Below are 27,828 nucleotides of genomic sequence, written 5' to 3' on the forward strand. Positions count from 1 at the left end.
TTTTTTTTTAAGATTTTGTTTATTCATTTGACAGAGAGAGAGAGAGAGAGACAGCCAGAGAGGGGAACACAAGCAGGGGGAGTGGGAGAGGAAGAAGCAGGCTCCCAGCGGAGGAGCCTGATGTGGGGCTCGATCCCATAACGCCAGGATCACACCCTGAGCCGCGAAGGCAGACGCTTAACGATGGAGCCACCCAAGTGCCCCCAGAAGTTTTTTTTTTTTTTAAACTATTGTGACATAATTTCACACTTGGAGAAAAGGTGCAAAAAGAGTTAAAATAATTTTTGTATACCTCTTACCCCAATTCCACAAATGTTAACATTTTACTACATTTGCTTTAATGTCTCTCCATATATGTGTAATTACACACGAACACACCACATTATTTTATTCTAAACCCTATAAGAGTAAGGTGCCCACAGGATGCCCTTTCACTACTAAATATTTTCAGGATACAATTCCTAAAAACAAGGATATTGTCTTTCATAATTACAATATAATGATCAAGATCAGGAAATTAAGATTGATACAATATTATCTAATCTCAGATTTTATCCAAATGCTTCCAACTCCTATTAATGTCCTTTAGATCAATAGACATTTTTTTTTCCAGTCTGGGAACTAATCCAAGATCACACTGGACTTGCTGGATCATATGGTCATTCTGTTTAACATTTTGAAGAGCTGCCAAACTGCTTTCCAAATTGACTACATCCTTTTACATTTCCACCACCAATGTATAGGGTTTCAAGTTCTCCATATCCTCACTTAACACTTATAATTTTTCTTTTCTTTTTGAAAAAAGTTAAGGTCAACCTAATAGATGTGAAAGAGTAATTATGGTTTCGATTTGCATTTCCCTAATGACTAATAACATTGAACATCTTTTCATGTGCTTATTGACCATTTTTATATCTTCTTTGGAGAAATAGCTATTCAAGTCCTTTGTCCTCTTTTTAATTGAGCTGTGTTTTTAATTGTAAGAACTCGGTTATATTCTGATACTATATTCTCATCAGATATATAATTTGCAAATATTTTCTCCCATTCTATGTGTTGTGTTTTCACTCTTGATTGTGTCCTTTGATAAACTAAATCTTAAAATTTTGATAAAGTCTCATTAAGCTATTCATTTCTTATACTTTTGGTATCAGGTCTAAGAAATCACTGCCAAATCTAAGGTACTGAAGATTTGTGCCTCTTTTCTTCTATAGGTTTTATAGTTTCAGCTGTTATAATTTTGGTCTTTGATCTATTTTCAGTTAATTTTTATAGGGTGTGAGATAAGGGTCCAACTTTATTTTTTTGCATCTGAATAACCAGTTCTCCTGGCACTATTTATTGAAGAGGCTGTTCTTGCCTCATTGAATAGTCTTGGCATTCTTGTTGAAAATCAACTGACCACAGATTTACGAGTTCATTTCTGGACTCTCATGTCCATTCCACTCAAATACATGTTTATTCTTATGTCAGTACCACACTGTTTTGATTACTGCAGCTTTGTATTAACTTTTGAAATCAGGAAGTGAATCCATTAACCTTGTTTTTTTTTCAAGATTGTTCTGGCTATTCGAGGTGCTTTGCAATTTCCTATGAATTTTGGGATCAACTTTTCCATTAATGCAAAAAATGTTGGCAATGTTGATTTTGGTAAGGATTGTGTTGAATCTGTAGATTGCTTTGGGATGTATTGCTATCTTTATAATATTATGTAAAGATGAACATGGAATGTCTTTTCATTTATTAAGTCTTCTTTAATTTCTTTCAGTAGTGTTTTGTAGTTTTCTGTGTATAAGCCCTGCACCTCCTTGGTTAAATTGATTCCTAAGTATTTTATTCTTTTTGATGCTATTTCAAATAGGATTTTTCCTTATTTTCCTTTTCAGATTGCTCATTGCCAATGTGTAGAAATACAACCGATCCTGTATCTTGATCTTTGCTTATTTATTAGCTCTAATAGTTTTTTGTAGATATGTTAGATATAATCATGTGCCTCTTGCTTTTATTGTAGAAGGGTATTTAGAAATCAAGGTCTGGGTGCTAAATGTATTCATAGCTACTGTGATATAATTGCTTTTAGGACTTCTTAGCAGACAGTGCTGGAAAGTACACATATACATGCATATCAATATATAATTGGATTCCTATCTCGTTTTATGTATTAAAAATCATGAGTTCTTACTGATACCTCCAATTTCCACCCTATTAGTGATACTGGAGCTGGGACTGTGCGTGTTTCAAGCAGCAGCCTGCAGTGTCAGAAAAGCCCCAGCGTGGAAAGCAAGGGTATACTGTGACCAGTTCTGTGACTAGAGCAAGAAGTGGTGTAGAGAGGATTTTGAATTGGTATACAAGACATATTCAACATATTTAGTTTCTGTAATAACCTTTTCTCTTTGTTTTCTTCCTACTTCTCTGGGCACTCTTTTCTCAGACTTCATTAACTGAGTCATCCTCTGGGTTTTGTACCAAGCCCCTCTTTGCCTTCTTAGTACATTTGCTAGACTAGCTCATTGACTTTCATGTCTTCGAGTACCTCTTGGGCAATAGCTTCCGTCCATGTCTTCTGTGCTTCAGATCAGCCTATTCAGTTGCATACTGAACAGTTTCACTTGTATGTTCTCCCAGTGCTGATATGTCAAAGTTAAAATGTCCTAAACTTGTTCATTATGGCCTATTTTACCCTGTTGCAACAGGGTCCTCTTCCTTTTGCTCCAGGTTCCTAGTTGCCCAAACCAGAAACAGGCACTTTCATGGATTTCTCCCTCTTCCTCACCACCTACAATCACGTCTTCTTGATTTACTCTCTTAAATATCTCAAATCGATTTATTCATCTTCATCCTCATGGTCATAGTCTTAAACCAGATTACTATTATTCCTTACTTGGATTTCAGCATGCTAATTGGTCTCTGAAACCCATTCTGAACCTTAATAGCCATTTAGAAAATGAGTTCTAAGTTCTAATCCTGGCTGTGCCACTTTCAGCTCTATGACCTTGGTCAGGCTGCTTCTTTGCTTTAAGGCTCAGTTTCCCTATCTGTAATACCAAGACAGGAATAGTACTTATTTCAGAGGGCAATTGTGAGAAGTATACGAGGGGATATAAGCAAACTTCTTAGCGTATTACCTAATTCATAGTAAATGGTCAATAAATTATAATCATTCCAGAGTTCTTCAAAATCCAGCCTCTGCTATTCCTCCAGTCTCTTCTCTGATTGATTCCTTCTACTCAGTTTTTCAGCTTCTCTGAACTTCTTTCAGTTGCTCCAATATCTGATGCTCTCTTTTGCCTCTAGGTCTCTTCTCTGCTCTCTTTTCCTAGAATTCTCTTCTCCCCCATCCTCCTACTTTATTCATCCTTCTTAATTTATACATCACTTTTCTGCTAAGTCTTGATTTGGTGCCGCTTATTTGTGTTTCAGTAACACTCTTACTTCCCTTATTGAGGATCTTACTGGGATTACATCACATTGGAATCACATTGGAAGTAACTGCTTACTTGTTGGGCTATCAAGCTTCTGAGGGTAGGGACCGATTTACCTTGTTCACTATTCCATCTCTAGAACCGAAATTGGACTCAGTGGGTGAAAGGATAATGAATGGGCCTCATTACCATTGTCTGTTTTTTTTTTTAAATATTTTATTTATTTATTCGACAGAGAGAGAGAGACAGCCAGCGAGGGAGGGAACACAAGCAGGGGGAGTGGGAGAGGAAGAAGCAGGCTCCTAGCGGAAGAGCCTGACGTGGGGCTCGATCCCAGAACTCCGGGATCACGCCCTGAGCCAAAGGCAGACGCTTAACCGCTGCGCCACCCAGGTGCCCCACCATTGTCTGTTTTTTGATCCGCTGCTTGGTAAACCCCTGGTCACAGTCCTGCTTGGCTTCAGGAGTGGGGAAGATTGAAGGGGAAGTCTCTCCTTGTATCATATCAGCCGTTAGCAGTTGTTGCATTGTTGGCCCCCAGTTATTAGCTGATCAGTAACTCCCAGAACTGTTCCTTTACACATGAACATGTGGCTACTTTTCCTGTCAGCCTCCACCAACAACAGTCTGATGGCCTTTCTCAGCTGGAGAACATCCCTTGACACTATCACCCTGATGAAATCTGTTATCTTTAATTCTGAGATTACTCTGTTATATTTCCCTATAAATATTAGATTGGATGCATAGTCAAATATTTCACAATTTCATATGGTTTATCCTATATGCGATTTTGTAAATTGGACATATTTGAGAAGCTAATTGTATTGTAGTGTAAACTGTGAGTCGCTGCAGACTGGAAGTGTGATGGGGTTGGGTAGGTGGGCCTGGGACAGCTGGAATTTGTGGTGGAAGTAGACACAGATCACAGTGAGATGGCTCCGATGCATTAGGGTTTTCAGTCATTTTGCTCTGCTTAGATGTGGAATTATTTGGTTCAGAGGTGCTTTGCCTGAGAGCCCACAGCAGCGAGCCCAAAGGCCACTGTCCACACCCCGAGGCCACTGGAGGAGAAATTTGGCGGCCTCTGAATGGTAACCTGGTGGCCTGAGCCACCTTCACAGCTACATACCCTTCAGGGCTGAGAGAAGGAAGCCGCTGGGGGGCAGCAAAGGCTCGCAGATTTCTCCTTACAGCTGCTAGTCTTTATTGTGCTGCTTTTTGCGTTTTTTTTTTTTTTTAAACACATTGCTGTCTTTTAGAAATGTAATTTTCTAATCCGAACTAGACTGTATGAGCAGAGACCCCGTTTGTCATTTGCTCTCAGAAATACATTTTTCCTGCCAGAATTTTACTTTTTCTCCCTCTTGTCATTTCCGAGAATCCCAGAGCTTTCTCTTGCCCCAGGAAGGCCGGGCCCCCCGGATCCGAGTGAGGAGCTGGCGAGGCAGGATGGACAGTGGCAGAGCCGGACGTTCGGCGCGGATCGGGCCGCTAGGGAGCTGGACGAGGCAGTACCGCAGCAGGAGCACACTGGGCCTCAGGAACCCTGGGTGGGGCCGACTTTGCAGCCGCGCAGCACCCCTGGCTACTACCGTGGCGACACCGACCTAATGCCCTGAAAAATACCTTTAGAACATGGCTTTGGGGGGAGGCGATCTGACGAGAGTAACCAAACCACACCTTGCAGCTCACGGATCCTGGAGAAGTTTGTCGAAAACAACTCTCTAAGGTTTCACACTTTGCAGGAAAGGGCAGTGGAGACCTGATAGAGGCCACGTGAAGCGTGCGGGAGCCTTCCCGTGGCTCACAAGAGAACCCCGCGGCAGGTGCGGCGGGACTGGGAGCCGCGCGCGAGGAGGCGCCCGCCAAGCGCCCTCGCGGGGTCGGGCGGGGGTGCTCCCTGAGGTGACAGGAGGAAGCGGGAGGTGGAGGGTAGAGAGGAGGTCCCGCCCCCACCTCGCTCTCCTTTACGGGAAGTGATGTGGGGCCAGACGGAAAATACCCGCCAAGGACCCAAAAAGGGCCGGCAACGGGTGGACGCGGCGCGCGCGCGAGCAGAGCGGCGCGGGGACAGCGAGGTCCAGCCAGGTGAGCCCCGCAGCTGCGGGAGGTCTCGGAGGCGCCGCCAGACCGCGGCGTCCGGCGGGGGAGGGTCCGCTCCAACCCGGAGAGCCGCGCACGGTACCGGGCGAGTGGCGGGGCTGGCCCTGGGGCTGGTAGCACTGGAGGCTGCGATCCTCGCCCAGCCTCTGGGCGTCTGAGCCCGCCGGAAACGTTGCTTTGCCTCTCCCGGGCCCTCAGCACAGACCCTACGGGACCACCGCCGGGGGTGGGGGGCGGCATGGGCGACGTGCTGGTTAGTTGCAGTTCCAGGTTTGGGACGGGGCTGAGGTCCCCTCCGGGGGGCCTCCAGGTGCTTGGGTGTCCGTCGGGGCGGTGGGGTCGGGGGAAGGAAACTTCACCGGCAGGAGAGGAGAAAGGTCCCAGAGCTCCTGCACTGCCGCATAGTTCTTTCCTTCCTCCTGTTGTTTTCAGTTTAATTATTTAACGTCTTTACACCCTTGTTGATAAGGATCTGGACAGCAAACGGGCCGGGTGGGAGAGGGCTCTCCCCTATCCTGTCAGTGAGACAGGAAACCCAACCTGGCCGCCAGGCCCCTGGATCTTGACTGATGGTGAGGCTGATGTGGAGACAGGTTTGGTAACTGTTGCCAAATCCTTGTCTTTGTCCCAATAGATCACCAATTAAGCAAAGGCAGGCCTGAAATGAAGGAAATCTTGTGAGCCCTTGACTTCATCTTCCCAGCCTTTTGGTGCCTGCTGGCCACCTAGGCCACATGGCTCCAGGATGTTCTGCCACAGGGTCCTCTTCCTTGCCTCTGTGGGCTAACAGCTGTTTTTTCCTACTCCGTGGATTATCGCTTTGTGGTCGGCTCTTCACTCTGATGTTGGGAGGGGGGAGTACTGTTAACGCCCCCTAAGCTTTTTTTATTGTTGCTAATTTAATTTGTTGGTGGTCCTATCCCCTCCCCCCCTTTTCTGCCGTCTTAAAAACTTGCTTTAGAGGCAAAACAATCTGGAAAACAGGGTTCTACAGATGGTTAGAGATTAGGAAAGGTTAATAAAATACTGAAAGAACCTGACTGAAGATCATTTTTTTCCTGTATTTTATGTGGGTTTTCATTACTACTTTCTTCCTTCTTTTTTTTAAATCATGAATTTATTTTATTTTCATGCCTGAAGCCAACTCATTTAGCTATCTCAGCCTTTTTTCTTTCCTTCCTTCCTTCCTTCCTTCCTTCCTTCCTTCCTCCCTCCCTCCCTCCCTTTCTTCCTTCCTCCCTTTCTCCTTCCCTCCCCTCTCCTTTCCTTCCTTCCTGCCTCTCTCTCTCTCTTTCTCTCCTTCTCTCCTCCTCCCTCCCTTCATTTCTTTTTCTTTCTTTCTTTCTTTCTTTCTTTCTTTCTTTCTTTCTTCTTTCCTTCCTTCCTTCCTTTCTTTTCTTTCCCCTTCCCTTTCTTCTCTTTCCCCTTCCCTTTCTTCCTTAACTTGTGTGGATTTATTTCTAGACTCTTAATTCTACTCCATTGATCTGTTTGTCTATTCTTAAGCTAGTATCATATTGTCTTTATTATTGTAGTTATGTAGTAGGTTTTGAGAGTGGGAAGTGTGAGTCCTCACGTTTTGCTCTTCTTTTTTTCAAATTGTTCTGGCTATTCTGGGTCTCTTGAATTTTCATATGAAATTTAAGATCAGTTTCTCAATTTCTGTTGCTTTGGTTTTAGAACAGATGTAAGGGTTCTCTCTCTCTCAACACACACACACACACACACACACACACACACACACACACACACTATTGTCTCGCACTGGTAGAATAGGCTTTGTGAAGGTCAGGAATTTGTCTTGTTCACTGTGGTGTGTATAGTGCCTAGAATGGTTTCTGGCACGTAGTAAACTCTAAAAAATATGTGTTGAAAGAATGAAAAGGGAACGAGAGACTGAGAAATAAGGATCACTCTACTGTTGCTTTCTCTGTTCCTTCACACGTCACCTAAGACAAGCAATGTTCATAGTTACACTAACATCTCCTGTGTCTGTCCCATTCTATCCTCTTATTCCCCCTAGACAATGGTTTAAGCCTCCTAGGAAAGGGAAAGGCTTTGGGTGCTTCCCACGCTGGCAGTGGGTAGCCCTCTTCTCTGTAGCCTAAGCAGACTGGGGGGGGGCGGCACTTGGTTCCTGCCTCCAGTGATACCCCTTCTTGTGCTGAACTCAGATTCAAGAAAATGAAAATTCATTTCTTGATGAATAGTTTGCTCTATAGCGAATTCATCTTTCTCTGGCTTCTAACTGAAACTACAACTCCCGACACCCATTTTGGCATTTAATTACATAACTGCTTTAGACTGTCAGCTGTTTATGTATATGTTGTCTTGCATGTCTTTTGGCTAGATTGTAATATCCTGGAGGCAGAGCATGACTTTAGCTCACTGTTTGAGTCTTATACTGCACAGTATCTTGGATAAAAGGAATGTTCGATAAACTCTTGCTGAATGTACCAATAAGTTAATGAATAAACCTGGATTTCTTTTTATCATTGGAAACTTCTAGTTCATACATTTAATTTTTCTTAGCCAACAGCTGTAAATACCTTGTTTTAGTCTACCATATTCTGCTGCTTCTGATGGAGCTGTATTGGCTACAGTGGAGTAGGATTTCCTGCGGCCCTTTCTCAGTGAGAATTGAATCAAGTCAGCCTAGAGAGTATGGTAATTAATCTTATAAGTTATTTAAAATTGAATCTACCTTCCGTTATTATTTAACTTTATCTTGGAATGTGCCCTATTTGTATCTTCACTGCAAAATATGGAAAAGGATTATTTTTACATATATATGGGATATATACAAATACATATTTTCCATAATAAACGATACGTTTGAAACCTCCTGAAAAACAGAACGGAGCTTGCGTATTTAAAGTCTGAGCCCCTAACTAACTAGATGGGGGGAATCCTTTCACAATGTAAATGTTCATCAAATTATCATGAAGTACACTTGCAATACCTTGCAATTTTATATGTCAACTACACCTCGATAAAGCTAAAATTAAGAAAAAATAGTGTGAGCCCCAAAGAAGCAAGATTGTGTTGCCACTATCAAAACAAGATTGCCTTCCGAAGAGAGTAATTTTTCCCTCTCATGGCTTTTGCTTTTTGTGCCTTGTGCAGTTTTTGCTAGAACCGCATTTATTCCTCTGCTTCTTGGTCAGGAAGTTTAAGTTTATGATCTGGTTTCCCTTAAGCTGATTACTTTGGGAGCAGACATGAGCCCTGAGTTGGAGGAAGAGATAAAGGGTTTGTAATTAACTTTATGCCCGGAGGGTGAGATGTGGAGCAGGGAGCATCCAGCTCTTTCGGCCTCCTGTCTGGTCAGGCAGCAGGGAAGGCACACCACATTCTTTGTTTTGTATGAGTGAGGTCTACTAACAGTCACATTTTATTTACTGTTAACTAAAATTTGATGCCTTGCTTACTCAAGAGGAAAGTTGAAAGTTATTTTTCCATTTATTTGTTTGTTTATTGCCTCTGTATATGTTACCAGTCTGTGTATGGAACCAGACTTTTGATTCTTAAAATCGAACTTTTAATGTGGGGTTGGAGGTAGGGTGCTAGATTTAGCAAGTAAAAAAAAAGAAAAAAAGAAATTTGCATTTTGGATAAACAATGAATAACTTCTTACTGTAAGTATTTCCATAAATACTTAACACTAAGAAACTATTTGTTGTTTTTATGAAATACAAAATAACTCGGTATCTTGTATTTAATCTGGCAACTCTAGTCTGGTAAACCCATGTTTATGAATAGGAAATGAATTGATCATGATAATGTCCAATGAATGACTGAGCTCTGGCTTATTCTGGTGAACACACATGTGCCTATCTTAAGGACAGAGAAGGGGTGCCTGGCTGGCTGAGTCAGTGGAGCATATGACTGTTGATCTGGGGGTTGTGGGTTTGAGCCCCACGTTGGGTGTAGAGATTACTTTAAAAAAAAATAAAATCTTTAAGGACAGAGAGGACTTGTAAACTCAAGGAGTATAAAAAATGGAAGGACATTGAAGAAGATTTAGTTTTATTTTAGTCTTTTGTAGTTAGGAAATTCACATCCAAAGACTTTAAGTCACTTTGTAAGATCATAGAGTTAGTGGCACAACCAGGACTGGAACTCCAGGCACAGTGGGTCTGTTGCATAATGTCTTCCTGTAAGATACATATATAGCTTACTTTTTCATGTTGACCCATAATCACTTTTGTTTTTTTGAATTCCAGTATAGTTGACATACAGTATTATATTAGTTTCAGATGTAAAATATAGTGATTCAGCAGTTCCCACACTAAATCACTTCTGTTGTCACCATCCTATGATCAGACCCTTATACTGTCCTTCCAGTCCCCAGATCCAGTGGCAGGCAAAGCCACTCACATGAGACACCCTTGACTTTTCTTGGAGAGCCACATGACTGTCAAAGGCCACCATTTGGTTGTATTCGTGACGATGCCAGAAAGCCTGTTATTCAATGTGTTTTTATTCCTTTTGAGGTTCTTGTTAATAATTTTGTCCCTTTTAAGTTTTTATTTTAAGATGCTTTGATTACAATGCACTTAGAGTAATTCCACAACAACCAAGTATTGTCTTATTGACAGCCTCCTTGCTCTGTGGCCTACTCCTATGATACTCCTCATTGCCTTGCATTGTGGTACAACAAATATGGAAGATATATGGGAAGGATAAATAAATTACACAGATATGGGTGACTTCCCTGTAGAGATGTGTTCTTATAAAACACTGAGTTAATTTATTATTATCTTAAAATTATTTATTAAAGATTTTTTTTTTAAATTTATTTGAAGAGATAGAGACAGCCAGTGAGAGAGGAAACACAAGCAGGGGGAGTAGGAGAGGAAGAAGCAGGCTCATAGCAGAGGAGCCTGATGTGGGGCTCGATCCCATAATGCTGGGGTCACGCCCTGAACCGAAGGCAGACGCTTAATGACTGCGCCACCCAGGTGCCCCAAAATTATTTATACTTATTTAAGAAAGCAGCCTTGAAAATGAACATGCTTCCTCTGTCACTAGAATACCGTATTTCAGAGCCACTAATCTTGTTTTTTCATAGGTTCATTGATTAATTCATATAAAGCCTTACCAGCTGCCAGGTCAAAGCATAATAATAAAATTGGTTGCCAAGAGACTGAAAAATCTGTTCATTCTTATTAACAGCAGTTCATCTATCCTACCCTGATCCCACCACATGGGTGGCTGGTCAAGTCTCATCTGGGTATGACTGGTTACTGATCTCCTGTGTATTTGTATCATTAAAAACCAAGACTGGGTCTCAGTCAACTAACTAAACCTTATGATAAGGTATTTTTGTTCTTGTTATACTAGCCCTCAGATGGGGGAGGAATAAGACATATAGAAATAGGTCATGACTTAAATGTTCATTTGAGAAACCCAAGAATTTTAAAATATAATCTATGGTGGCCAGGACTTCTTTGTTTCTTACAAAGCGTGATTAATTTTCATAGTGAATCTCACCACTGCAAGGGAGTGACCCCAAGAATGAGTAAAAAGGTCTAGCAACCCTTGAAAAGATAAGGTGTTATTCTAGTTAGATACTGGAGACCAGATGTGGCCAAACAAGCTGCTGGCTGTTCCTGACTGGGCTTCCGTTGTCAGGGGCAAGGTCACGTGTCCATTGCCCTGCCCTGCTTCGGCACAGAAAGCCATGAAATGGTTGTGTTGCTTCCTCAGGGAGTGACTCATCCCCGTGTTCTGGAGCTCCTGCTTGAATGTGGGGGAGCCTACATAGCTGGGACTTAGTAGGCTGGCTTTTAGTCTCTGATACTGCTGACAGTTAACTAGGTGATACCCCATCAGTGGTTCTCGGGGCTGATTTTGACCCCCTCCTCCCCTGGGGACATTTGGCAATGTCTGGAGACAGTTTTGGTTGTCACAACTGAGGAATGACTATTGGCATTTAGTGAGAGAGGTGTAGGACGGCTCCTCGTGACAAAGGATTACCCTGCCCAAAATATTAACTGTGCTGAGGCTGAAAAACCCTGCATTTGACAAATCACCGACTCTCCCTGACCTGCGTTTTCCCGAGTTGTACATTCTCTCCATCATGTAAAGTTCACTAAGCCTGACTCCACCCTTGTTGTCTTTCTCATCTCTCTCTTACCCTGATTCTAGGTCATTATATGTAGAATAGGGTCCTATTCTGTCAATATTGATGGGCAGTCGGGATTGAGAACCCCTGCCCTCGGGGATCACATGGAGTAGGTCTTGTGAGGGTGCCAGGTGGACCCTCTGAGAGGAACGGACCCTGTGGTGACAGCCTGTCCGTAGGAAGTCTGCCGTGTGATTCAGCGTAAGTGGAAGCCTGCCAGAAACCCACAGAGAGCGTTGTGACTCCAGGCTTGGTTTCCAAATTCCTCAGGGCCCTGTGCTCTCAGCACCTATGTATGATGAGCTCTCAGCTGACCAGGAGTGTCTACTCCCCAAATTTCCAGCCAGCAACCATACCTTTGTGCCAGGGGTGCCTTGGACATCAGACATTCCCAAGGAAATATTAAGATGGACAATTTCTTCATGAACACCTGGTTTTCTGCTTAACTAGAGCCTCTGAAAGCTTTAAAAGTCAATAAGAAAAGCTCCCTACGCTAAGTCATCAGGCCATTTTGCCACCCAGGTAAGGAAATCTCATTTACTATTCTTACAGCGTCATGTAATTCAAACGCTGGTAGGCTGTAGAAACCAGGTAGCTCAGCCTCCCCTCCACCTCAGAGGTTCAGAGCTGTGCTCAAGGTCACATAGTTAATCGATGCCAGGGAAGGTTCTAGAAGACAGGTCTGTCTGCTGGTTCTCCATCGTATTCTTTCCATGTCCCCATGCTAATATTTCTTGATTGTAACCAGGTATATGACATGTTTTGTTGTTTAAAAGAAGTGACTTACAGATGAAGCTTTAACAAGCAGTGTCTCTTCCTTGACCGTTCTGAAATATCACAGGAAGTGAAACAAATATATTATGACTTTAACCTAAGTTAAAGCCATCCAGAAATAACTGAGTGCTTGCTATGGCTATGCGCCAGCTGCCATCATTTCTTCCCAATATTGCTCCTTTTCTGGTCCTGTTCTTGCCCCCTCCCCCACCCCTGCCACAGCCCATTCCTCACGCAAAGCCCGTGAGCTTTAAAAAATGTAAATCAGATCCCATCCTTCTTCTCCTTTAAATTCCTGTGCCGTTTCCCACTGCAGTTGGTATAAGATTCAAATGTTCTGACTGGGGTCTGTAGCGGTCTCCATGATCCGGGCCCTGCTGGCCTCCATGACCTCAGCTCATCCCTGCGCCTCCATCGTCAGACTCATCTCCTTCCTTTCTGTTCCTTGGAGATGCCAAGCTCATTCCTTCCTCAGAGCCTTTGCACTTGCCCTTAACTCTTCCTCAACGTGTTATTCTCTAGATCCTTACTGGCTGGCCCCTTGGCTTCATTCGGATTTAATTTCAAATATCACCCCTTCAAAGAGTGGGTGATGACGTTCACCCTGATGACTGTTGAAGGTAGCCTCTGGTCACTCACTGTCCCATTACTGTGTTGTTGTCGTCACCGTACTTATTACTGTTTGCAATTATTTTATCCTTGTGTTCACTTATTTGTTGTCTCTCTCTTCCTGCTAAAATGTTCTGTCCATGAGGCAGGAATTATGTCTGTTTTGTGAAGTGCTATGGGTTTAACCCCTAGAATCATACCTGGCACATGACAGATGGTAAGATAATAATGAATGAATGACAGGGGCACCTGGGTGGCTCAGTCGGTTAAGTGTCTGTCTTCAGCTCAGGTCCTGGGATCGAGCCCCACATTGGGCTCCCTGCTCAGCGGGGAGTCTGCTTTTCTCTCTGCCCCTCACCCTGCTTGTGCTCTCTCTCACTCTCTCTCTGTCTCAACTAAATAAATAAAATATTTTAAAAAATAATGAATGAATGACAGAGTAAGTAAAGAGCAGTTGGTAATAGAGAAGATTGCTTTGTAGACTTAGTCCTATGTAATTCTTGTTTTCTCTTACATGTCGGACTTTATTTTTTAAACTAAAACCAGAATGCTAGTTTACTGATACGTGAGAAGTAGAACTGTCCAAGTAGACTAGACTTTTTTCTTTGAGGACTAACGCGCTTGCCTCCTGTAGTAAAATTCCATGGGGAGCACATATAAAAGAAGACAGCTGCTTGGTAAGCACAGACTCAGGGCACAGGGACTTAGAAATCAAACAGATCTGAGAGCTGCAGTGCTGGAAAGATCACGCTGGTAATGGTTCCTCACAACTGGCTGACTGTGAAAATCACACGGGGAGATTTATTAAAACATACCCACACAAAGCCACGCATTTTCCAGCCTCTCCTTTGGAGATTCTAATTTAGTAGTTTGCAGCCAGGCCTGGGGAACCCATGTTTTCTTTGAAATGCTGCCAAAATGATTGATGGTACACGACCAGGTTTGGGAACCAGTGACTGAGCCCACCCCTGCTTCCAGATAAGTAGACTGAGGCTCAGAGAGATCAAGTGCCTGCCTCACCCAGGGTCACATATAGGGTGAGCAGGGAGGTGGCGCTCAAATCTCCCGGCTTTCTCTCTGCACTGTTCACAGAACACGACCACAAAGATTCTCAAGGGCAGAGGCCGCAGCACTACCTCGGAAATGGCTGGTTTATTACTTTTTTTCTTTATTTACATAAAACGAACCAGTCTGCTGTCAAACAGGAAATGCATACAACCTAGTTTTCCTTCTTTATTACAAAGTGTCAGATCAATTAGATTTTAGATTCTGGGGCTGCAGAGTGACGATCAAAGTGTCGTTCTGGGGCCATCAGCACCATCTGGAACTTGTTAGAAATGCAGATTCTCAGCCCAGAAGTACTGAGTCTGAAAGTCTGGAGGGAGGGCCCACAGTCTGTATTTTTTTTTTTTTTTAGATTTTATTTATTTATTCGACAGAGATAGAGACAGCCAGCGAGAGAGGGAACACAAGCAGGGGGAGTGGGAGAGGAAGAAGCAGGCTCATAGCGGAGGAGCCCGATGTGGGGTTCGATCCCATCATGCCAGGATCACGCCCTGAGCTGAAGGCAGATGGCCAACCGCTATGCCACCCAGGCACCCCCACAGTCTGTATTTTAAAGCCATCCAGAAGATTCTGATGCACACTCAAGTTTGAGAACCACTGTCCATCTGTACATTTTGCAATCAACCATTGGTTAAAGCTGCTGGCCTCTGCCTTTTTTGTCCGTGACTCAGTAACATCAAGGCCTCAAGTTAAGCTAGCCATCTGCTTTCTTTTGTGACATTTATTCAAAACAGGGCCTATTGTTATAAATCCTCATTAGAATGCCATACACAAGGAAGGAGGGGGAGGGATTAATACTTATTGAGCACCTGCTGTGTGTGAGGAACCATGTGGGAGGCTATTCTCTCATTTTATTCTCACCACCATCCTGCTGGGTGGGTATTAGTACCCTCAGTTTACAGATTTGGAATAGGAAGGCTGGTAGAGGTTAAACATGGTCTCCTCTATGGGTCCTTTGACCAACTATAATTGTATGTTTTGCTGTCTGTTGTCTCCCTAGAACAGCTGCTCTCAGATCTTCTTATGTATAACCAGGAATCCCCTGGGAAGCTTGTGCAAATTCCCTACCCTCTCTTTCAGACATCCTAATTCAAAGCCTGGTTGGAACCAGGACTTTGGATTTTCATCAAGTACTCAGGTGCTTCCGCTGCCAGTGGGCCTCTGGCCATACTTGGAGAAATCCTGTCCTGGCTCCACCCCCAGGGGTTGGACTGGGTGCTCCTCGAAGTTTTGATGAGGTTCTGTGGTTCTCCAGTGTTTCGTGTGCTCACAGGCCTTGGGCACTGGGTGGGGATGTTGGCAGAACAAATGTGAGCCTGGGACGAGGGATCTCGGGAGCCTGTATAAAGTGGTCTCACATTTCTGCTCTCTGCTGCCTCTTAGAGGGTTCCTAGTCCATGTTTTGGCTTTGAGTAACTTGCTCCTTTCTGTTCTCTATCCCAAATTGTGCAACGTTTCTTATAGCAACTTCACCCTTGTGTTGGTGGGATGCACAGTTGTGAGCAATTTCCTCCAGGCTGTAATTAATATCTATCGAATACTAAGTTGCTTTGGGTTTGAGGTCAGAAATGGTGGTTCATCTGTTTGATGATAACATAGATACTTAGGGTTAGAATTGACATTTTAATGAATGAGTTGTCAGTCCATTAGGAGACTGAATGATTTGGTTCCATTTTGAAGGATGCAAGTTAAAAAAGAATGTCTGGTGTGCTGCCTGATGTCCTTTGTGAGGTGGCATGTTGATTGGTCCATAGGTTTGGAAGCAGCTACTGATGTAAACACCCCCTGGCCTCCCATAGTATAAAAAAGATGCATGTGTCAGAAGATGGTGAGAACCTCCCAGGCCTTTGCCCAGTGGAGAAGTCAGCAATGTGGAAATATTAAATATCTTTAATATGTCTTAGTCCCTGAAATAAAATTGTGTAGGGCAAGGGCAGGAGGAAATTCACAAAAGCACACATTTCGGTCTCCTGAGAACCACTGTACATAAGGCAAATTATCTTTGCCAGGAAAAAAATAACCACGTTACAGGCTAAGTATCTAAGAATAATTTCTTTTGGCACTGCTGTCCGAGTTGACACTAACAGTATGTAACTAGTACGGTAGCCAGAGCTACATTTGAGGGCTTACTGTGTTTCAGGAAGTATACAAGTATTCTCTCCTTTAATCCTCAACAGACTTTCAAGGTAGATACTATCCTTTATTTTACAGATGATTAAACAAGCTCAGGAGGATTAGGTAATTTTCTCAGGGCTGGGACTGAGGTTTCCGGGGATGCAAGTCTGTCAGTGTTGGGGCACCTGGGTGGTTCAGGCAGCTAAGCGTCTGCCTTCAGCTCAGGTCATGATCTCAGGGTCCCTGGATCAAGCCCAACATTGGGTTCCCTGCTGTGGGGAGCCTGCTTCTCCCTCTGCCCAACCCCCCCCAACCACTTGTGCTCTGTCTCTGTTAAATAAACAGATAAAATCTTAAAAAAAAAAAAAACCCACCAAAACCAAAGAAAAACTGTCAGTGCTAAAACTAAGACAGCCCTGAATAAACTGGGATGGTTGGTTACCCTGAGTGTCACCCAGCCCACTCATCCATACTTGATAGTTAGGAAGTAAACCCAAAGGGTTCTGAGTAGTCAAACAGATGGTTCATATATTGAAACTTGCTGATCTGCCTCACAGAGACTTTCGGAACATTCCTTGGCACCCCTTTTCCTCCATTTTACGTGCAGTTCTAATAAGCTTGATTATTTGGTTTCCAGGTGCCTTGTCAATTAGAAACTGAACATTGGAAGGGGAAGCGGTTATTGTCGAAAGGTACACTGATTACTATGGCGAGGGACATCTGGCTGAAGGTGGGAGCAAGGAGAATGAAGTATAAATGAGCAAAAGACGGAATCACTACAGTGGCAAACATACCTTAATAAAAACAGCTGTTATTGAACACTATGTGCTGAACACTATTTTAAGCACTTATAAAGAATCACATAATTCAGTTCTTACAAAATGATCCTATTAGCCCTCTTCCTCAGAGGAGGAAGCTGGGGCACAGAGAGGTTGAGTAACTTGCTAAAGATCACACAGCCAGTGAGTGGTGAAGCTGAGATTCAAAGTCTCCAGAGCCCAGATCCTCCACATCCTGCTTCACCGTAGGTCCTAGACGCTGAGGAGGTAGCACAAGTTAGTGATGTTTATTGTGATGCCCTGAATCAACCAAGGAAAAATAATTAAAGCGTGGACATTGCATTTTACAGTAGTTCCCCCCTTATCCGCGGGGCATATGTTCCAAAGTCCCCAGTGGATCCCTGAAACCGTGGGTGGTACTAAACCCTATATCTACTATATTTTTTCCTATACATACATACCTCTGATAAAGTTTAATTTATAAATTAGGTGCAGTAAGATTAACAGCAATAACTAATAATAGAACAATTATAACAATACACCGAATGAAAGTTATGTGAATGTGGTGTCTCTCTCTCTCCAAATACCTTATTGTGCTGCCCTCATCCTTCTTGTGATGATGTGAGATGATAAAATTACTATGGGATGAGCTGAAGTGATGTGAGTGACGTAGGCTTTGCGATGCAGCCTTAGGCAGCTGCTGGCCTTCTGAGGAATCGTCATCGATCGTGCGCTTCCGGACCACTACTGACCCCAGGTACTGAAGCCCCGGAAAGCAAAGCCATGGGTGCGGTGGCGAGTGTATGACCGTATTTTGTAGGAATTTATTTTAAAAATTTTATCAAGGTTATACATGGACATAGTGCTACAGGCCTGTTAACAAAAAACCATTAGTCTCCTCCCCCAGCTCATTTCCTGCTGCGCAGAGACAACTGCTTTCAATTCTTGTAATTAGGTGACTCTTGCTGGTAGTTACATCCCTTGTCTCTAAATGACATACTGGATATTTCTATGGTCGAGTTTCAGTTTTAAGCATTATTTAAGTGCCCATGCCTAGACACTTCACCATGGAAGAGGAGAATTTTAACTCATTTCCCCCACCTATCTCACCACACGTGTATCCATTTCCGTCCCCCACTCTCAAGTTATGTCATAGTTTTAGTTAGATCAGTACGTCCTGGGCTGCTTGTTTTTATCTTTAGGTCTTCTCTCCGGGGCTGGGCGGATTCTCCAGAAAACATTTGAACCACCTGCCTGTGGAGAATGCGAAGTTCCGGCGTGTGGGTGGGGGTGGAGGCATCTCAGTATTGAGAGGATTGGGATCTAAGCCGACTTCCGCTATTTTTAGCCTTGACTTTACCCTCTCCTCACCTCCAGGAGTGTTTGGGGGTCTGAATGCCTGAGCCTTTCTGCAGATTCTGTGATGAGTTGCTTTTTGGCTTTCCCCAGTGAAAGATAAAGCGTCGTCTTTTCCAGGTGGGCTCATCAGTTACCTCTTGTCCATTTACTTTCTAGCTTCCAAGTTTTGTTGCTGTTGTTTCCACTCCCTTTCTCTTTGTCCTTGTGACTTCATGTCTAAAACAAAACAAAACACCCCACCTCGTTTTATTGTTATGTTAATGAGATTTGGGGGGGGAGGTAGCAGAACTAAGGTGTGTGTTTAGTACGCCATCTTTATCCTGAAGTCGGAAAGACACTTTAGAAAGCTTTCAATGTGGAGGGGTCAAAAAAAGTTTGTGTTGCTCTAATGCGAAGACTACTAGTTCTAGGAAACATGGAAGTTTTACTTCTACGTGCTACTTGAAGTGTAGTTCTAGGACTAGGACCATGGACATCACCACGGCCCCACTGAAACTTACAGAATGAGAATTAGCATTTTACCAAAATCCCTGAGAGTCCTAAGCATGCTGAAGATTGAGAAGTGCTACCATGAAACTTTACTCAACTCCTACTATAATTAGGATAAGCTAATTTTAATGAATTTTAATCTAGGATTTAAAAATCTTGGTACATTCCCTTACTATACTATAATTGTCCAAATTCTAGAGGTCGCTGTGAGATAATATAGAGGAGTAGTTAAGTTTTCAAGAAAATGCACCCTCTCTGCCTTTATAAACCATGTCTGTTCATCTGAGTCAACATCAGATGTGAACCAGAAATTCCATGTCATTTGCCATGAGAGATTTCGGACTGGTTACATTCAGGCTTTTTTGGTTGGCCACACTTCCTGGGGTTGGTGATAAGATTTTATAGATTGGATAGGCTGAGTCTTCAGTCACACATCAAGCTGCCAAAGTTGTAGGGTGGCTTCCCCTAGAGGCAAAGGATAGATTAATTAGTTTGAGCCCAGCATCTGTCCCAGTGACGGTATACACTCAGCAAGTGATTGTGGGATGAGCGAACCAAAGATAAAATTCCTGTCTTCTAGGTATTCACCAACCAACATAATTGGATGTCACCATACAGGGTTGACCAGCTCTAGGAAAGAGTAAGCACAGAAAAAGGGCATCTAACTGCATTACTGGCAGAAGGCGCCAAAGGGCTATGTGTTTTGATGAACCTCGCCTGGTGGGTTTGGAGCAGCGGCTCTCAGTTTAGTGTGTATTAGAATCACTTGGTGGGCTTGTTAACACACAGACCCTGTAGCCATCCTGACGATTTCTGATTCAGTACACCTGGGGTGGGCCAAGGACGTGCATGTCTAACCATGTCCTGGGGGATGCTGATGATACTGATTTCACATTTTGAAAACCACTGGTTTTAGAGAATTACGAATAGTCCTTGTGGCTGGAGTGAGCGGGCAGGGAATCGTCCGTGATACTGAAGGCAGAAGTCGAAGGAGTAGGGATTTCATTATGGAGTTTGTGGGGAGCCAGGTTTTGCAGAGGAGAGGGAGGGACACCCATTTGCAGTTTGGAAAGGTCATTTTGGGTGTGGTGTGGAGGAGGGATCAGTAGCAGGGCCAGGCGAGAGGCCAGAGAACTAAGTAAGTGGATGATCCTAGCCATCCAGATGAGAAATAATAAAAACCTGGAATACAGGTGGGAGGAGGAAAGATCCCTAGAACTTGGTGGCCAGTTGGAAGTGGGCGGGGAAGAGAGGGAGGAGTCGCTGCGGACCAACAGGTTGCTGGCTGGATGGGTGTTGGGATTGTTACTCAAGACATAGGAAGAGGGGGGTCTGAGCAGGGTCTGGAAGGAAGAGCAAAGGGGGTAAGTCAAGGGCAGGACGTGTTGAATTTAAATACCAGCAAGAAATCCGGGTGGCCCTCCTGGTAGGCAGTTTTATTTCTGGGTCCGAGGCCAGGAGAGGCCTGGGAAGTCACCTAGCCCGTCCCTTCTGCCACTTTGATTTGATCTCCTGTGTTGTTTGGATCAGGCATTGCATTTGTGAAGAAACGCTGTTAGTATAACCTTTAAGGGCCTGGGGAATGCAATACTTTCAAAGATTCTTTCTCAAGAAAACAAACATTCTACTCTTTTGATTGGGGGAAAAGAGTTGGAGTACCAGTCTTCTACCACTAGAAGAGGTTAATATAGCTGCCGTCGTCTGAGAGCCCAGTGGAATTGGGTTTTGGTAAGCTTGAAAGGAGCAAAATCACTTGACTGGTCTGCAGGCCATATGACGAACAGCTGAGACTCATTAGCTGGATTGTGGGTTTTTACAGAGATGCCTGATTTTGGAAGTTGATGGAGTGCCCTGCTTTTCAAAAGACTCTTTTGAAAAACTTTTCCAAGTAGGCGATTCTGACTTTAGCATTTCCCTTTGTATAACATAGACAAAAAGTAACTTTTTTGAAGAGGACATGTGATTGGACGTTGTCTAATTGTTGAAGTGTTGGGACCAACATTTCTGAAGTTTTAGAAAAACAACCAACGACTTATACTCCCTCCTTCAAGGTATGGTTTTGTGTTTTTATATATATATGCTTTTGTAGAGGTTTCGAATTCTACCATGCCAATTTTCATGTACTTAGAATATGTGCAATTTAACATAAAATACCACTGCACATGTTAACTTTGTTTTTTTTTTTTTTTTAAACCAAAGACTCTGAGACACCTGCTAAATTTCTGGGGTGTAGTTTGAAAATTGCATTTTCCATTGCCGTTGAGTGGGTATGAATACTGACTGCATTTTTCCTTTCTTAACTTTAATAAAGTAACATACGTTTTTATTCTCAGATATGTTTTTTTATTTAAATTCAATTAGCCAACTTTTAGTACATCATTAGTTTCAGATAATATGTTGAATAAGAGCTGATTAAGGAATTAAATTGCTCTAAGAGTCTTGCTCATTCTCGGAGGAGTTCATAAAAATACAAACTTATTGGGATTTTGTTTTTTAATATTATTAATAACTTTAATGGAGGAAAGCTTTAGGTAAGTATGTGTTTTACTATTTCTTCTATGAATTAAATTTGGCTCCAAAGAATTGTTAATTTTGTTAGGTTTGGTCGTAGTATTGTGGTTACGTAAGGAAAGGTCCCTAGGTTTTATAGATGCTTAGTGATAGTACGCAGGAGTGAAAGATCTGGGGGTTGGGTCTCATGGGGTCTGATGTACACTGAACAGTTGTGTCTCCTTCCGGATACGTGCTGGTTTGCCAGCACTGCCATGACAAAGCTCTACAAACTGGGTGGCCTCACTAGCAGACAGGTGCTGGCAGGGTCCGATCCTTCTGAGGATTGTGAGGAAGCATCTTCCAAGGCCCTCTCCTTGGCTTGCAGATGGCAGAGTCTCCCCATGTCTTATCTTCTATTCTTCCGTCTATGCGTGTCCTCCGATGAAGAAGGAGTTTGGATGCAGCCACGCAGGGCATGCCGCTGATTAGTGTTGGAGTCAAGGCAGTGTCCTGACTGCCACTCCGGGGCGCTGACCAATTCCTCGTTTTGTTTTATTTGCTGCGAGCTCAGGCTTTTCTCCTAGGAGCAAATCCAGAGCCCTGATTATCAGAAATCACTATGGGAGAAAGCATTAATCAAAAGTTGACTTTGGGGTGCCTGGGTGGCTCAGTCATTATGTGTCTGCCTTCAGCTCAGGTCATGACCCCGGAGTCCCGGGATTGAGTCCCTCATCGGGCTCCCTGCTCAGCAGGGAGTCTGCTTCTCCCTCTGACCCTCACCCCACTTGTGCTCTCTCTCAAAAAAAAAAAAAAAGAAAAAAGAAAAAAAAAGGAAAAAGTGTCGTGGGGAGGAGTGTTTATTCATGAGGGCATCGTGTCCATAGAAGGTCCAGGTGGGATTTAATACATTCCAAAGGAGTTTATCCCCATCTTGGTGGCTTTCTCTGTCTCTTACGACTTTCTCCTTGTCCTTTCCAGACACAGTGTTCAGTGACCCAGCAGCCATTAGAATACAAACACATGATTTTTTTTTTTTTTTTTTAATTCTGCTGCCCGCAAGACAGGAACTGTGGCAGCAAATGCTGATGAAACCTTGCGGCCGGCAGGATGGCACCATAGCAACCCAGACCTGCGCCTGTGAGCAGGTCTCGGAACCCAGGCTGCCTCCCCGCTGTCCCAGTTTCCACCCTCCCGAGACCTTCCGTACCTGAGTGCTCAAAGAGGAAATGCTCACCACTTCTTAATTCTGCTGCCCGCAAGACAGGAACTGTGGCAGCAAATGCTGATGAAACCTTGCGGCCGGCAGGATGGCACCATAGCAACCCAGACCTGCGCCTGTGAGCAGGTCTCGGAACCCAGGCTGCCTCCCCGCTGTCCCAGTTTCCACCCTCCCGAGACCTTCCGTACCTGAGTGCTCAAAGAGGAAATGCTCACCACTTCCCTCTGTTCCGTTTTCTCCTTTTAGGATGGAAGCTTCCTGAGATCTCTTCATTTTTTGCCATCCCTCCTTTCTTCTGCCCTCTGCACTTGGTCGATTTATAGCTAGAGCTCCAGGCAGAGTATACCTCATAGGTAATGAGTCACGGAAAGCCCATTTAAAACAAAAGCTGATTTTCGCAGAAGCCATAATTGATTTGTACTGTCTTTGCAAGAGGACGCCTTCCTGCTTGCTTCTGTGCTCCTGCAGTTGCTGCGTTTGGCCGGGGCCCTGCCCTCTCGGCAGTGGCGGGTTCCGTGGGGGTTGGAGGGGTCGGGGGTTGACGAGTGAGATCAGAGTGCTGCTCAAGAGAGGTTTGCATCACTGATGATTCTCTCGAGGCAGGAGCCACTTTGCTCAAAACACCGATACGGATCATCCTTCCAAGAACTGAGAGCATCTGTTTTCTCCATTTCATACTGTTAGGTTTCTCTTCTCCCTGATGTTGTCTGAGCAGGGAATCTCTAGCTGTGAATGCTAGATATATCACTCGGCTAATATTAAATGGGTCCCCTGTTTCACAAGAAGGAGAGAGTCCAGATGTCTTTACACTGGCACCTCTGTGCTTTGGTGACTGTGGACTATTGTTTTAAAAAATCTCTTCCTAGTGTCCTTCTTGGGTCTCTCTTCATTCTCAATGGTCATCTTATCTCTCCCATGGACTCAGGAAATCAATTATGTTCATAATTCTAAAATCCATGTTGTTAACACTGAGTTTGCTTTTGAACCCTAGTTCTGTTTTCCAAATGCCAGTTATACACAACTCCCTGGATGTCCAGCATGTCTAAGGGACATTTAATTGATCATGTCTGACACTGTAGCATTGTAGTAATGTGTCTGGGTTCAAATGTTGGCTCTACAGGTGGCGGGTTGAGTGACCTTGAGAAGTTATTTAACCTTTCTGTGTATCAGTCTTCTCATCTGAAAATTAGAGCCCTTATATGGTTATTATGAGGATTAAATGAGTTGGTATTTTTTTACTTTTAAAGATTTATTTATTTATGTCAGAGAGCACAAGCAAGAGGGGCAGAGGGTGAGGGAGAGAGAATCCCAAGCCGACTCCATGCTGAGCATGGAGCCTGACTCGGGGCTCCATCTCACGACCCTAAGATCATGACCTGAGTCATTTCACCAACTGTGCCACCCAGGTGCCCCTAAATGAGTTGGTATTTTAAAGGGCTTAGAAAAGCACTAAGTGTTGGTTATAATAATCATCTCAAGCCATCTTTTCCTGTCTTCGTTAATGACAATAGCATTCATTCCATTGCCAAACCAAAAGTTTTGGTTATCTTTAACTTCTTTACCAGTCAGTTAAGAAGTTATACTAATTCTTCTACTTCCTAAATATACCTTGAATTATTCCTTTCCTCTTCTTTCCCACTGTCACCGACCCAAATCAAATCACCACCTCTCCCATCCCCTTCTGACCCTCTGCGGTATATTCCCAGTATCCACAGTGTGCCAGGAAGATCTCTCTAAGGCACACACCTCGTGTTCCTCTCTTCCATAAAAGTCTGCGGTGGCTGTCGATTGCCCAGAGGATAACACGGACTTTTTATGTTACAGAGGAGTCCTTTCAGGCCTCAGTTGCTGAGTCTCTCCCACCTTTATAGCCCCTCTACATCCTCTCCCATGCCCTTGCACTGCTTTAGCCGTCTGCTGCGGCCCCCTAAGTGCACATGCCCTTCTCCCCCTTACACCACTGCAAGTGCCAGGGTCTTCACTCCACTCCCACCCTCCCAGGCTGTCTCCCAGCACTTGCTCCCTTCTCACGGCTGGAAGCCTCGTCTGGGTTTTATACTTTGAATGCCAGACAGCCCTTACCTAATTCCATGCCATTTATGTCCACCTTTCAGATTAGCATCAAAGATCATTTTGTTGATAGTTTCTGTTATCTTTAAAGGATGGTACTTATTTGACATGTGAAGTCCTTGGTCACATCACTTTGTGAGCTCTGTGATTTTCTGTCCATTTACATGTATTACTTGTCCCTTGGTGTGCCAGTTTTAGCCCTTGACTTGGATGCTACTCTGTGACGTTTTCCTGATTCCCTCCCCAGGCCTATTGGGCGCCTTGTCTTCCTTCTAACCCTCTCTGCCCAGCCCTCCCACCTGCCCAGCATCGTGTGTGTATTTGTTACAGTTCTTGCTTCACTGTTCCTTTCCACAGAGAGCGCTTCTATTAGACTTGCTCTTCCAGAGCTATGTTCTCAGCGTTTCACATAGTGACGAGTGCCAGGCATGTTCTCGAAGCTTGTTTGTTAAATGCATGACGTTTTAACTGATGTGCTTACAGGCTGGTGCCTGAATTGAATCATCAGAAGCAGGCTCTCCTTCCTCAGTGACTTCAAGCTTTGCTGGTGTGTCTTTTGATCGTTGGCATAGGCCAGTCTACTTATCAAACTTTGTTTGAGATTATGAACACCTTTTGGGGTGGTATTTGTATGTCATTTTGCATTTAACTTCCGTTAGGGACATTTGGTGTAGGTTTCTTGAGAAATCTTTCCATACCCGTCCCACGTGGTACTACCCTTCCCGACATCCTCCTGTGCTGTAGAATTTTTGTCATTTCGCGTCTGTCAGTCGAGCCAAGTTTATTTTCCTCTAAAACAACTTAAATGTTCTGTTTAGCTCAAAATCTATTTTTAAGGCTTTACTAGTTATTAAAAGTGTTTAAAAACCAAAAGTGATCAAAGGTTTGTAGAACTCACAAAATGAAAATGCACTTTTTTTTTTAATGCTATGATAAAACTTACTCACTGCAGGCAGTGGCTGTAGGTCCTTTGGAGTCAGATATAGACTCCAATACTATATACTCTTGTGATGTTTAATTTGTTTTTCTAAGTACTAAAGATTTTAGAGCTTTGTTACAGAGCTGCTTGCTGATTTCTATTCTGTGTAAGTGCCCTTTTTCACTTCTAGAGCACGCCTTGTCTGACATCCTTGGTCAAATAGATGCACTTAACAGAATTAAATGAAACAGATTTTAGGATAATTGCATAGACCAATGAAAAAACTTGGCAAATTTGTTTTTTTTTTCCTTAAGTACATCCTAAATAATTTGAGTTTAGAATTTATAGAGGTTAGAAATGTAGTTTCAACTTCTTTAATTTTAAAATTAAGATGTTGTCACCTTTTAAAAAGTAATGAGTTCACACTTTTACTAGCAGAGGGAGATGGCAGATTGGGTAAAGCCTAGAGCATAACAAGAGGATGTTAGGGTGAGAAAGATGAGGAACCTGTTTCATACTCCTCTTCAGTCATTTCTCCAAGTATCTGACGAGGATCTTGACTTCCTTCCTCCCTTCCTCCCTTCCTTCCTTTCTTTTTTTAATTGTAGCTTCCTGGGTTGCATATGTTTATGGGCAGTGGGATCAGATGGGGGGAGTGTGTGGATGGGGGTCCATGGATCTTTCAGCTTTTTTCCCCTCTCCTGATCTACACCATTGGGCTATGGAGTGGTTTTCCCCAGAGAATGCTAGCCTTACATGTACTGTTTAGGTCTGCAAAGAACTTAGAGAACTTCTGCATCCCAAGTCACCAAACCTCCTCATCCACTTCTTAGAAAGCTCCCCTGACCCACCCGACCCATATCTAGGTTAGATGTTAAACTCAGGGGATCCTTCCATTATGCCAACTATAGGTACTCACCATACTTGGCATCTTGCTTCAGTGGTCCAAGACCTCTGTTAGATGGTTAACTCTGTGAGGGCAGGTGCTGTATCTGTCTTATTTGCATTTCTTTATCGTCTTGTACAGCGTGTGGTGGGGACTCACCTATAAAATGAATAAACAAACATATAATCCCTTATAAGACAGAACCTACAAAAGAACCAGACTTTTCTAGAGCTGTAAACCCCCTTGATGCAGCATGGCAAAAATCAGATTTGTTCACCCTGCTTTAAACAAAAGGAAATGCCTATATTCTTCTCTCTGTCTCTGGATTGTTTGTACAAATTAGATCATGATTGTGGCTGGTTGGGTTTAGGTTCTGAACCAAGGTTTTGAGGTATGGGGTGACCTCTCTCACTGATAATGTTGAATTATGGGTATAAACAGCACTTTGCATCTTTCCAAATTGCCTATTTTTAAATCTGTTACCTCCAATTGCTAGGTGTTATAATGGGGGAGCCTGAGCTTTAGTACTTAAAGCCAAGAATCATTTTGAAAAGAAAATTCAAAAGATAGCTTAATGACTTTCTGATATTTCTCTAGGGGGTGAAACACTATTTCAATCGAAAAACTTTCTATGATAATTCTGCCTCTAGGAGACTGCATCTCAAGTAAACTTTTATTTAGCTCCCAAAAAGAAAAACCTTATATAAATGTAATGTGTTACATTTGAAGATTAGTTTTGGGTAATCACCTGAAATACCTGGCACTTATTAGATATTTCATTTTCTTATTCATTCAGTTATGTATGAATGACTCCTTCCCCACATCAGAACTGACAAGGAAGAAACAGAGTGACTTTGAAAGAAAAATCTTGGGTAGAAAGTATAAATCAAGAATAGAAGTTAGGAAGGTTAGAGAAGAAAAAAGACGAGAAAGCTACACAGATCAAAGGCAGAATGAATGTAAAACTTGTCAACTAACACACTGAAGGAGAAAAATTACATAATTTTCCCAATAGAAGCCAGAACAAAATTTGATAAAACAGATACTCATTCTTGGAAAACTAGGAATGAATAGATGGAGAACTTCCTTAACCCCCAAAAAGTAGCTACCAAAAATCTATAGCAAATGTTATCCTTAACAGAGAAATGTTAGAATCAAGACAACACTGTCTATTAAGTACTTTTGGAGGTCTAATTGGCACAGTAAGATAAGAAATATGAATAAAAAGCAGAAAGATTAGAAAAGAAAAAAATACAATAATTTTTTTCATCTATATTTAACAAATTGTTAGAACAAGTGTGGCTAAGTAATAGAAGACATGTGTGTATATTTAAAAGATGTCCCATTGGTGACAAAAATATAAAGTATCGGTAAGTCTGAAGATGTACAAAGT

General features: G+C 43.1%; 1 protein-coding gene across 3 annotated transcripts in view; it reads left to right on the plus strand.

Moving 5' to 3' along the window:
* Positions 1–5,367: 5,367 nt before the first annotated feature.
* Positions 5,368–27,828, plus strand: part of RAB27A (RAB27A, member RAS oncogene family) — a 71,159-nt gene continuing 48,698 nt past the window's right edge. The window contains exons 1-3 of one of the 3 annotated variants that reach the window (XM_008705993.2): positions 16,564–17,757; positions 18,378–18,476; positions 20,779–20,899. The gene's annotated coding sequence lies outside the window, so the exon portion shown is untranslated. Of the gene's footprint in view, positions 5,514–16,563; positions 17,758–18,377; positions 18,477–20,778; positions 20,900–27,828 lie in introns of those variants that run through there. The other 2 variants (XM_008705992.2, XM_008705995.2) reach the window with 2 other exon arrangements.

The sequence above is a fragment of the Ursus maritimus genome, unplaced genomic scaffold, assembly GCF_017311325.1.
Source record: "Ursus maritimus isolate PB19 unplaced genomic scaffold, ASM1731132v1 scaffold_35, whole genome shotgun sequence".
NCBI classification, from domain to species: domain Eukaryota; kingdom Metazoa; phylum Chordata; class Mammalia; order Carnivora; family Ursidae; genus Ursus; species Ursus maritimus.